Genomic DNA, 13271 nt, shown 5'->3' with positions numbered 1-13271 from the left:
TGGCTGATTGGATCAGCCAATCGGATTGAACTTGATTCTGATTGGCTGATTCCATTAGCCAATCAGAATATTCCTACCTTAATTCCGATTGGCTGATAGAATCCTATCAGCCAATCGGAATTCGAGGGACGCCATCTTGGATGACGTCCCTTAAAGGAACCGTCATTCGGCTAGTAGGCGTCGGGAGAAGAGGATGTTCCGCGTCGGAGGTCTGCAAGATGGATCCGGAAGAAAGAAGATTGAAGATGCCGTTGATAGAAGACTTCATCCGGATCATGGACCTCTTCAGCTCCCTCTTGGATGAAGACTTCAGCCGGATCATGGACCTCTTCAGCTCCCGCTTGGATGAAGACTTCAGCCGGATCATGGACCTCTTCAGCCCCCCGCTTGGGCTTGGATCAGGACATCGGAGGAGCTCTTCAGGACGGATCGGTGAACCTGGTATGGTGAAGATAAGGTAGGAAGATCTTCAGGGGCTTAGTGTTAGGTTTATTTAAGGGGGGTTTGGGTTAGATTAGGGGTATGTGGGTGGTGGGTTGTAATGTTGGGGGGGGGGTATTGTATGTTTTTTTTTACAGGCAAAAGAGCTGAATTCTTTGGGGCATGCCCCGCAAAGGGCCCCGTTCAGGGCTGGTAAGGTAAAAGAGCTTTGAACTTTAGTAATTTAGAATAGGGTAGGGCATTTTTTTATTTTGGGGGGCTTTGTTATTTTATTAGGGGGCTTAGAGTAGGTGTAATTAGTTTAAAATTGTTGTAATATTTTTCTTATGTTTGTAAATATTTTTTTATTTTTTGTAACTTAGTTCTTTTTTATTTTTTGTACTTTAGCTAGTTTATTTAATTGTATTTATTTGTAGGAATTGTATTTAATTAATTTATTGATAGTGTAGTGTTAGGTTAAGTGTAGGTAATTGTAGGTAGTTTATTTAATTAATTTATTGATAGTGTAGTGTTAGGTTTAATTGTAACTTAGGTTAGGATTTATTTTACAGGTAATTTTGTAATTATTTTAACTATTTTAGCTATTAAATAGTTCTTAACAACGTCGCCTCCACCTGCCTACACTTATTAACCCCTAATCTGCTGACCGGACCTGAGCGCTACTATAATAAAGTTATTGACCCCTAATCCCCCTCACTAACCCTATAATAAATAGTATTAACCCCTAATCCGCCCTCCCTAACATCGCCGACACCTAACTTCAATTATTAACCCCTAATCTGCCGACTGGAGCTCACCGCTATTCTAATAAATGTATTAACCCCTAAAGCTAAGTCTAACCCTAACACTAACACCCCCCTAAGTTAAATATAATTTACATCTAACGAAATTAATTATCTCTTATTAAATAAATTATTCCTATTTAAAGCTAAATACTTACCTGTAAAATAAATCCTAATATAGCTACAATATAAATTATAATTATATTATAGCTATTTTAGGATTAATATTTATTTGACAGGCAACTTTGTAATTATTTTAACCAGGTACAATAGCTATTAAATAGTTAAGAACTATTTAATAGCTACCTAGTTAAAATAATTACAAAATTACCTGTAAAATAAATCCTAACCTAAGTTACAATTAAACCTAACACTATACTATCATTAAATTAATTAAATACAATACCTACAATTACCTACAATTAACCTAACACTACACTATCAATAAATACATTAAATACAACTCCTACAAATAACTACAATGAAATAAACTAACTAAAGTACAAAAAATAAAAAAGAACTAAGTTACAAAAAATAAAAAAATATTTACAAACATAAGAAAAATATTACAACAATTTTAAACTAATTACACCTACTCTAAGCCCCCTAATAAAATATCAAAGACCCCCAAAATAAAAAATGCCCTACCCTATTCTAAATTACTACAGTTCAAAGCTCTTTTACCTTACCAGCCCTGAACAGGGCCCTTTGCGGGCATGCCCCAAAGAATTCAGCTCTTTTGCCTGTAAAATAAAAAACATACAATACCCCCCCCAACATTACAACCCACCACCCACATACCCCTAATCTAACCCAAACCCCCCTTAAATAAACCTAACACTAAGCCCCTGAAGATCTTCCTACCTTATCTTCACCATACCAGGTTCACCGATCCGTCCTGAAGAGCTCCTCCGATGTCCTGATCCAAGCCCAAGCGGGGGGCTGAAGAGGTCCATGATCCGGCTGAAGTCTTCATCCAAGCGGGAGCTGAAGAGGTCCATGATCCGGCTGAAGTCTTCATCCAAGCGGGAGCTGAAGAGGTCCATGATCCGGATGAAGTCTTCTATCAACGGCATCTTCAATCTTCTTTCTTCCGGATCCATCTTGCAGACCTCCGACGCGGAACATCCTCTTCTCCCGACGCCTACTAGCCGAATGACGGTTCCTTTAAGGGACGTCATCCAAGATGGCGTCCCTCGAATTCCGATTGGCTGATAGGATTCTATCAGCCAATCGGAATTAAGGTAGGAATATTCTGATTGGCTGATGGAATCAGCCAATCAGAATCAAGTTCAATTTGATTGGCTGATCCAATCAGCCAATCAGATTGAGCTTGCATTCTATTGGCTGTTCCGATCAGGTAGGAAGATAAGGTAGGAAGATCTTCAGGGGCTTAGTGTTAGGTTTATTTAAGGGGGGTTTGGGTTAGATTAGGGGTATGTGGGTTGTAATGTTGGGGGGGGGTATTGTATGTTTTTTTTTTACAGGCAAAAGAGCTGAATTCTTTGGGGCATGCCCCGCAAAGGGCCCTGTTCAGGGCTGGTAAGGTAAAAGAGCTTTGAACTTTAGTAATTTAGAATAGGGTAGGGCATTTTTTTTATTTTGGGGGGCTTTGTTATTTTATTAGGGGGCTTAGAGTAGGTGTAATTAGTTTAAAATTGTTGTAATATTTTTCTTATGTTTGTAAATATTTTTTTATTTTTTGTAACTTAGTTCTTTTTTATTTTTTGTACTTTAGTTAGTTTATTTAATTGTATTTATTTGTAGGAATTGTATTTAATTAATTTATTGATAGTGTAGTGTTAGGTTAATTGTAGGTAATTGTAGGTAGTTTATTTAATTAATTTATTGATAGTGTAGTGTTAGGTTTAATTGTAACTTAGGTTAGGATTTATTTTACAGGTAATTTTGTAATTATTTTAACTATTTTAGCTATTAAATAGTTCTTAACTATTTAATAGCTATTGTACCTGGTTAAAATAAATACAAAGTTACCTGTAAAATAAATATAAATCCTAAAATAGCTATAATATAATTATAATTTATATTGTAGCTATATTAGGATTTATTTTACAGGTAAGTATTTATCTTTAAATAGGAATAATTTATTTAATAAGAGTTAATTAATTTTGTTAGATTAAAATTATATTTAACTTAGGGGGGTGTTAGTGTTAGGGTTAGACTTAGCTTTAGGGGTTAATACATTTATTAGAATAGCGGTGAGCTCCGGTCGGCAGATTAGGGTAATAAGTGTAGGCAGGTGGAGGCGACGTTGTGGGGGGCAGATTAGGGGTTAATAAATATAATATAGGGGTCGGCGGTGTTAGGGGAAGCAGATTAGGGGTACATAAGGATAACGTAGGTGGCGGCGCTTTGCGGTCGGCAGATTAGGGGTTAATAAGTGTATTTAGGTGGAGGCGACGTTGTGGGGGGCAGGTTAGGGGTTAATAAATATAATACAGGGGTCGGCGGTGTTAGGGGCAGCAGATTAGGGGTACATAAGTATAACGTAGGTGGCGGTCGGCAGATTAGGGGTTAAAAAAATTTAATCGAGTTGCGGCGATGTGGGGGGACCTCGGTTTAGGGGTACATAGGTAGTTTATGGGTGTTAGTGTACTTTAGAGTACAGTAATTAAGAGCTTTATAAACCGGCGTTAGCCCAGAAAGCTCTTAACTACTGACTTTTTTCCTGCGGCTGGAGTTTTGTCGTTAGATGTCTAACGCTCACTTCAGACACGACTCTAAATACCGGAGTTAGAAAGATCCCATTGAAAAGATAGGATACGCAATTGACCTAAGGGGATCTGCGGTATGGAAAAGTCGCGGCTGAAAAGTGAGCGTTAGACCCTATTTTGAGTGACTCCAAATACCGGAGGTAGCCTAAAACCAGCGTTAGGAGCCTCTAACGCTGGTTTTCACGGCTAACGCCAAACTCCAAATCTAGGCCTATATTAACTATAATATACTTAGGGTTAATATAGATAATATAGCTGGCGGCGGGGTAGGTAGATTAAATTAGGGGTTAATAATTTTTATATAGATGGCGGCGGTGTAAGGGGTTCACATTAGGGGATAGATCAGTTAGATGGTGGCGGTTTTAGGGGCTCACAGCATGGGGTTAGTTTATGTAGATGGCGACGGTTTAGGGGTTAAATACTTTATTATGGATTGCGGCGGGGGATCGCGGTTGACAGGGAGATAGACATTGCGCATGCGTTAGGTGTTAGGTTTATTTTAGCAGATCGCGGTTGACAGGGAGATAGACATTGCGCATGCGTTAGGTGTTAGGTTTATTTTAGCAGCCAGTTTAGGGAGTTACGGGGCTCCAATAGTCAGCGTAAGGCTTCTTACGGCTGCTTTTTGTGGCAAGGTGAAAATGGAGTAAGATTTCTCCATTTGCCACGTAAGTCCTTACGCTGTATATTGGATACCAAACTGCGCGGGTTTGGTATACCTGCCTATGGCCCAAAAAACTACGGGCGACAGCAGAAATATACGCGCATAACTTCTAGGTTACACCGTATATAGGATACCAAACCCGCGCAAATATTGGCGTCGCCAGCTTTTGCGGGCGACGATTTTTATCGGATCGACCCCCAAGTGTAGTGATAATATAGTCTGCTTTTAAGCATAGGATAGATGGGCACAGCAAGATAAATCACAGGTAAACAGATGTTTTGGTCTTTTTAGACTTCATCATTACATGATGTTTCTTCTTCTTCTTTCATGCTGTACCCTTGTATCCCTGCTATTAATAAAATCTACCTACAATAGCACTGCACTGACATGAGGGGACCTTTTGTTCAAAACATTGGACACAAAAGTGTGCATATCCTACCCCAAATACTCTGCTCTAGTGGAAACATTGATAGGGGAGGTCTTCTATAGACAAATGTGTAGATCTGTGAATTACTATACTCACTGGAGGAATGTTTCCTCTCAGTAAATTTTAAGCCCAATGAAGGTGTAATTTATCATAGTAACACTAGGTGGTGCTGTTAGACTGCTTTGGTCAAACGCAGTTAGTTGGTCAATGTCAGGGTTACATCTTAAAGACACATATTTAGATTTAAAAGTGTTATTTAGAGCTATAATATTTATCTATAAGAACAACACACTAGTTAAACAATAATTTATCTTGTTTCTTACCATGGAGGGCTGCTATTTAACTCAGGTTACATGTGATCAGATGTTTAGGGCTAGATTACAAGTGAGACGCAAGCAGTTTTGCGCTAGCGCAATCGTGTTTTTGCGAGCCATTTTCATTTTGCTGATATTACAAGTAGAGTGAAATCTTTACACTTCAATCCTTTCAGCGATCTCAGAGCTGTGGTTAAATGTTTTCAGAAACGTTGCACAAAACAGTTAAAAAATAAATTGCAAAGTACAGTTACACTCATATTAACACTGTCTAATAAAAATTATTTTTTAAAAAATGTTGCACAAAAACGTTATAAGTGTTCAAAGAAAAGAAAACTCTGGTGTTAGAAAAAAAAAGGCAGGCAAAAAGGGCTGTAACATTGAGACACAATTATATACATTGCAAAATATGTATTTGTATGTATGTGTGTGTATATATATATATATATATATATATATATATATGTGTGTGTGTGTGTGTTTATATACAGTATTTATATATGTATTTACAGTCATATATACACATATAAAAACATTATTTATGTACACATATATAAATATATACTGTATATATATAAGTGCATTATAGCCCTTTGTCATTAAGCAGATAAAAACATGATAAAACATATTTAAGCACTATTCATATTTATTAAAGATTTTAACTATGTATTTACTGTAAATATTTCACATTTGCTAATGTGAATATGCTATGTTGTTTGCACAGTGGGTGTTCTATGGGGAATGCAAAAAGCCGATGGAGTTTGCTCGATCTCGGGTTTTAGGTTTTTCCCCACTTTTTTTTTCTCCATTGATCTCTATGGAGGAATACATGCACGCGAAAAGTTAAGTGAGGTTTTTTGTGCTATTCGGGTTAACGCTAGCGCAAAATATTTTTTTGGGAACTTGTAATACGAATGCAACCCAAAAAGTGCAAAAATTAAAATCCTTGCAAATTTTTCGCTTCCATTAAAAAAAAACACACAAAAAACGCACTGTAGTGTTTACAATGTGTCTTTCAAATGGTCATAATGTTGTAGTATAGTTGGCTGACATTTGACATGATCAGATGGCTGATACTGATAAACTCTACATATATGAATGATTAAAGGCCAAGAAATATAATTTATTTTCTTACAGTCTCTATTATGTGCTATCTAGAAAGTTGCTTTCAGGTAGAGGGAAATGCGTAGTTTTACCATTCTTTACAAACGATCACATCAATAGCAGCTGGAATAACTATGATTTGACTTTCTCATTTAGAATTAGCTTTGCAGACATAATTTAGCATGTGATTTCTCACTACTGGTCACAGATTACATTACTGTACCATGCCCCAGTGGTTCTAAACCTCTTTGCCTGTGACACTATTGAATGTAACAATCTTATGATTATTTCACAACTTTTCTAAACATATTTTTAGTATTGAATCTCTAAGAGGCATCATATTTGCTATGCAGACAGACCCCTTCATTGCTCAGTGAGTGTGCCCATAGTATAACATACAGATTGGTGAGATGAGGTATTTGAGGGGCCTTAGTGAATCTACCCCAGTATAGTAGTTATTAAACTTACATTTATAATATCATCTTAAATATATATCGCCATACAATGCATGCATTGTGCATTACTGACCCCACTTCTCTTTGACTCCCAGTACGTCATGCCACAATGACTGCCTTAGGTGAATTGCAATAATATGTTGTGATTTAGCAAACATGGCCATTACAGTTTTATAGTTTGCATATGTTAAATTATTAGCATTATCTAAAGGGATAAAATACTGTAAAATTGTTTTCTCCTTAGGGTGTTTCCAATGACTGGTTATACCAGCAGAAATTACTCCTTTACAGGGAGTGCAGAATTATTAGGCGAGTTGTATTTTTGAGGATTAATTTTATTATTGAACAACAACCATGTTCTCAATGAACCCAAAAAACTCATTAATATCAAAGCTGAATAGTTTTGGAAGTAGTTTTTAGTTTGTTTTTAGTTATAGCTATTTTAGGGGGATATCTGTGTGTGCAGGTGACTATTACTGTGCATAATTATTAGGCAACCTAACAAAAAACAAATATATACCCATTTCAATTATTTATTTTTACCAGTGAAACCAATATAACATCTCAACATTCACAAATATACATTTCTGACATTCAAAAACAAAACAAAAACAAATCAGTGACCAATATAGCCACCTTTCTTTGCAAGGACACTCAAAAGCCTGCCATCCATGGATTCTGTCAGTGTTTTGATCTGTTCACCATCAACATTGCGTGCAGCAGCAACCACAGCCTCCCAGACACTGTTCAGAGAGGTGTACTGTTTTCCCTCCTTGTAAATCTCACATTTGATGATGGACCACAGGTTCTCAATGGGGGTCAGATCAGGTGAACAAGGAGGCCATGTCATTAGATTTTCTTCTTGTATACCCTTTCTTGCCAGCTTTGCAATTTTAAGAGTGCTGCATCCCTCTGCAAGATATCTCACTATTTTTGACTTTTCTGAGCCTGTCAAGTCCTTCTTTTGACCCATTTTGCCAAAGGAAAGGAAGTTGCCTAATAATTATGCACACCTGATATAGGGTGTTGATGTCATTAGACCACACCCCTTCTCATTACAGAGATGCACATCACCTAATATGCTTAATTGGTAGTAGGCTTTCGAGCCTATACAGCTTGGAGCAAGACAACATGCATAAAGAGGATGATGTGGTCAAAATACTCATTTGCCTAATAATTCTGCACTCCCTGTATTTTTATTTTTATATAAAATATCTTGTTTTGTTTTTTACGACCACAACCCATTGCAATTCACTGAGCTTGCAGGGAAATCAGATCTCCCTGTTTTATCACGTTCTGTACCCACAAATGTGTCCTTATCTTATCTCTATCTGCTTTCCAAACCCCAATACTTAGAGAGAACAATTGAAAATTAATATTTTATAACTTATCTCTCCTCCCCGCTCTCACTGGGAGTGTAATTTATCTGCTGGCTATGTTAACATAACTTTCCTATAGTCAATACTTAAGTATTTACATTTTCAGTATAACTGAGGATACAACAGGCAAAACAGCTATTTGAAATACAAAGATAAAGGTAAATGAGCTATCTGTAACCAGTTTAATACACTCCAGCAGGTAAAATGGATAATTGGGAATAAATCAAAGGGGAGACACTGTTACAGTACACCATCCTTTAGAGCAAAAACATATTATACTTTAGACATTTTTCTTTTTTAAAACATTTTATCTCTTCAACGTTCCTCAGCTTCCACACTACCCCACCTCCCTTGGTACCAAACACATATGTAAATTGGCATATGCTTATTGTGAGTGACAATGACAATATCACTGGCACTCACTGTTCACGTGAATTGACAAAAGAATATATCCTGATTTGATAGGATGTTGATTTTGATTGATGACCAGGTTCTTCCTCCCAGGGTGTAGAGTTCAGGAACTTTTAGTGAAAATAATGGAGATAATAATTATAAATTAGCTAATGCTAACAAATGTAAATGAAAAAAACCAAAAACAAATTTGACTGATTTGCCTTGCTAAATTGCAAAATAGGAATACTACTAGATATTTCCTGTTTACTGTCAAAATTAATTAAGACGGGGGGCGTGTCTTAGCCGCAGCCATGTTCAGAAGTGCCTCTTAGTAGCTCCGATATGATTTTGAACATTTGGACATTTATTCTTAACTTTCAGAATTATACCTCCAATATACTTGTTATATCTCTCCCGGAGAAGAGGTTTGCTATCTAAGGATCCTACTTTTAATACTATTTCTGTACCGCAGATGATCCTACTCAACTGAGACCTCTGGCTGCGGCCCAACTCACGATTTTATCATCTCTCCCCCCCCCCCCCCGGCCTCATACTAAGCCGGGTAGAACAGTTGCATCAGAATACAGAGAGGTTTACATGCTGAGAAGGAGTGAAAATCACTGTCCACTATTTTTTACAAACGGTCTAGACTACGCTTCCCCGCGATGGAACCCGCAATAACAGCCTTACTGCAATTGCTCTTACGCAAGTTGGATGGACATCACATCTCCCTCATGGCGGCTTTGAAAGTAGAGAGTCCTGACAATGGTGATTCTGTGAGTCCTAGCATTGACTCTAACCTAAGCACTATACAGAACGAGATAACGGAAATTTACAACAGCGATTACCTTCAGTACCCAGATGGAGATGGCCGCTTAGCTACTTTTCCCGGAGATGCTGCAGAGATTACATCTTGCTCCTCATTGCCAAATGCCATGTTTCGTACACGCCTACGCCCTGATACTTTACCCGGCGATGCTAAGCCGAAACCGGACCCACTGGAGATGCGGCCGGTCGAAAGGGGGTTTCAGTTAGGTGTTAACCTGCATCACTCTATCATCTATCTGCCCTACACCACTGTGAACTTACCAACGAATAGGGCTCCAAAGTGCCCAGATGATTCTCTGTCAGCTGTAGGACTTTACCAGCGGAACTTTTCATATGTTGAAAGTGAACTTTTCTGGATTTGCTACCCACATGCCTGCCTTCACAAACCGTTGGGCATAGGATGAAACAGTACAGTTACTTCTGGCGACCAGGACTCATACCTACAGCCAGGGAACTATTCCTAAATTTCCTGCTATTCATACTCATTTACTTCTTTACAGTTTCATTGATGTTGGTGATATTCATGTTATTTGTGTAGTTTCTTTGAGATGTCTCTCATGTTTTGTAGTATTCAGTTATACAGTGGGAATGCAGCTACCTTAATGTTGTTTAAATTAAGGGGTCCACTATGTCGTAAACATCCCATTTAGACCAATACCATTTCACTATATCTATTACATATTTAGACAATCCAAGCTCTTATTAGCAATTTAATCCACATATGAGTACCAAACAGGGTAATTAACCTGCCTAATACTGGTCTGTATCTCTGTAACCAATATCACGCTCTGGTCTGAACATAATGTGTGAAATGTTATGTGCTTACACCACGGACGGCTTATGGTGCAGTTTCCCTGTTGTCTAATAATATGGGTTCAGTCAAGGTAGAGCACACAGATAATATGCTTACTGGGACATATATAGTGCAGAGTTCTGTCTTATTTGTTCATATTAGTCTTTTATTCTCTACCCTTAAATCATACAATTACTGATCCAACTATTTTCTTATCCACAACCCATACAGCAGTTTCTAGTATCTTCCACCCCTTTTTTTATTATTAAAAAACCTCTTGCAGCCTTATGAGCTCAGATTTATTTATTTTATAGTTTCTTCTATAAAAGCTACATACCACTATGGATCAGCAAGGGTTGTGAGATCTTGTCCATACAAATGCCCTTTTCAGGGCAATGGGGAGCTTAGGTTTTTTAGGTAGGTTTTTATTTGTGGGAGTTGGTTGTGTGGGTGGTGAGTTTTATTGTTGGGGGGTTGTTGTTTTTTATTGCAGGTAAAAGAGCTGATTTATTTGGGGCAATGCCTCGCAAAAGGCCCTTTTAAGGGCCATTGACAGTTTAGTGTAGGCTAGGTTTTTTTTTCATTTTGGGGGGGATTTTTTATTTTGATAGGGCTATTAGATTAGGTGTAATTAGTTTAGATATTTGATCATTTCTTTTTTATTTTGTGTAATTTAGTGTTTATTATTTTTTGTAATTTAGATTAAAAAAAATTGAAATTTAATTTATTTAATTTTAGTGTAAGACACGTTAGGTTTTATTTCACAGGTAAGTTTGTATTTATTTTAGCTAGATAGTAAATAGTTAATAACTATTTAATAACTAATCTACCTAGTTAAAATAAATACAAACTTACCTGTGAAATAAAAATAAAACATAAGCTAGATACAATATAACTATTATTTATATTGTAGCTAGCTTAGGTTTTATTTTACAGGTAAGTATTTATTTAGTTTTAAATAGGAATATGTATTAAATTGTAATTTTTATTTTGAATAATTTAAATTATGTTAAAGTTAGTGGGTGTTAGGGTTAGGGTTAGACTTAGGGTTAGGTTTAGGGGTTAATAACTTTAGTATAGTGGCAGCGATTTTGGGGGCAGCAGATTAGGGCTTAATAACAGTAATGTAGGTTTGCGGCAATGTTAGGGACAGCAGATTAGGGGTTAATAATATTTAAATAGTGTTTGCGATGCGGGAGTACGGCGGTTTGGGGGTAATATGTTTATTATAGTGGCGGCGATGTCCGGAGCGGCAGATTAGGGGTTAATAATTAAATTTTAGTGTTTGCGATGCGGGAGGGCCTCAGTTTAGGGGTTAATAGGTAGTGATGTCGCGAACTTAAAATTTTCCATTCATGAACGGAGAACGCGAACTTCCGCAAGTGTTCACGAACAGGCGAACCGGGCGAACCGCCATTGACTTTAATAGGCAGGCGAATTTTAAAACACACAGGGACTCTTTCTGGCCACAATAGTGATGGAAAAGTTGTTTCAAGGGTACTAACACCTGGACTGTGGCATGCCGGAGGGGGATCCATGGCAAAACTCCCACGGAAAATTACATAGTTGATGCAGAGGGGGGTAGTTATCAACGTGTCAACTTTCCTGCCTTCGCCGGCCCAATACGCCCGCCTAAGCTCGCCTACCATCGCCGCCGCGGACCTGAAAAAATTTGCCTAAGTTATCAATAAATCTGTCAAAAAGCCGCGCACCAAGTACGGGACGATGAGCAGCGGACTGTGATAGTTATCAATCATCCGATCTCGCTGCTCTTCGGCTTTTTTACAGCTTTATTGATAAGCTGTCACTAAGCACCCACACTAACTACACTGTTCTACCCCCTATACCGGCGCCCCCGGAGCCCCCCGCAACTCAATAAAGTTATTAACACCTAAACCGCCGTTCCTAGACCCCGCCGCAACTCTTATAAATGTATTAACCCCTAAACCGCCGCTCCCGGACACTGCCGCAACTCTTATAAATGTATTAACCCCTAAACCGCCGCTCCTGGACACCGCCGCAACCTACATTATACCTAGTAACCCCTATCCTGCCCCCCCTATACCGCCGCCCTCTATAATAAAGTTATTAACCCCTATCCTGCTGATCCCGCACCTCGCCGCAACTAAATAAATAATTTAACCCCTAAACCGCCGCTCCCGGACCCTGCCGCAACCTATATTAAACTTATTAACCCCTAATATGCCCCCCTACACCGTCGCCAACCTATAATACATTTATTAACCCCTATCCTGCCCCCCCCTACACCGCCGCCACTGTAATAAATTTATTAACCCCTAAACCTAAGTCTAACACTAACCCTAACATCCCCCCTAACTTAAATATTAATTAAATTAATCTAAATAATATTTCTATTATTAACTAAATTAATCCTATTTAAAACTAAATACTTACCTATAAAATAAACCCTAATATAGCTACAATATAAATAATAATTATATTGTAGCTATCTTAGGATTTATTTTTATTTTACAGGCAACTTTCAATTTATTTTAACTAGGTACAATAGCTATTAAATAGTTATTAACTATTTAATAGCTACCTAGCTAAAATAAAGAGAAATTTACCTGTAAAATAAAAACTAACCTAAGTTACAATTAAACCTAACACTACACTATCATTACATTAATTAAATAAATTAACTACAAATAACTACAATTAAATACAATTACATAAACTAACTAAAGTACAAAAAATAAAAAAAGCTAAGTTACAAAAAATAAAAAAAATAAGTTACAAACATTTAAAAAATATTACAACAATTTTAAGCTAATTACACCTAATCTAAGCCCCCTAATAAAATAACAAAGCCCCCCAAAATAAAAAAATTCCCTACCCTATTCTACATTAAAAAAGTTCAAAGCTCTTTTACCTTACCAGCCCTTAAAAGGGCCTTTTGTGGGGCATGCCCCAAAGAAAACTGCTCTTTTGCCTG

The sequence above is a fragment of the Bombina bombina genome, chromosome 1 (genome assembly GCF_027579735.1).
Source record: "Bombina bombina isolate aBomBom1 chromosome 1, aBomBom1.pri, whole genome shotgun sequence".
NCBI classification, from domain to species: Eukaryota; Metazoa; Chordata; class Amphibia; order Anura; family Bombinatoridae; genus Bombina; species Bombina bombina.
This window is presented reverse-complemented; position numbering follows the sequence as displayed.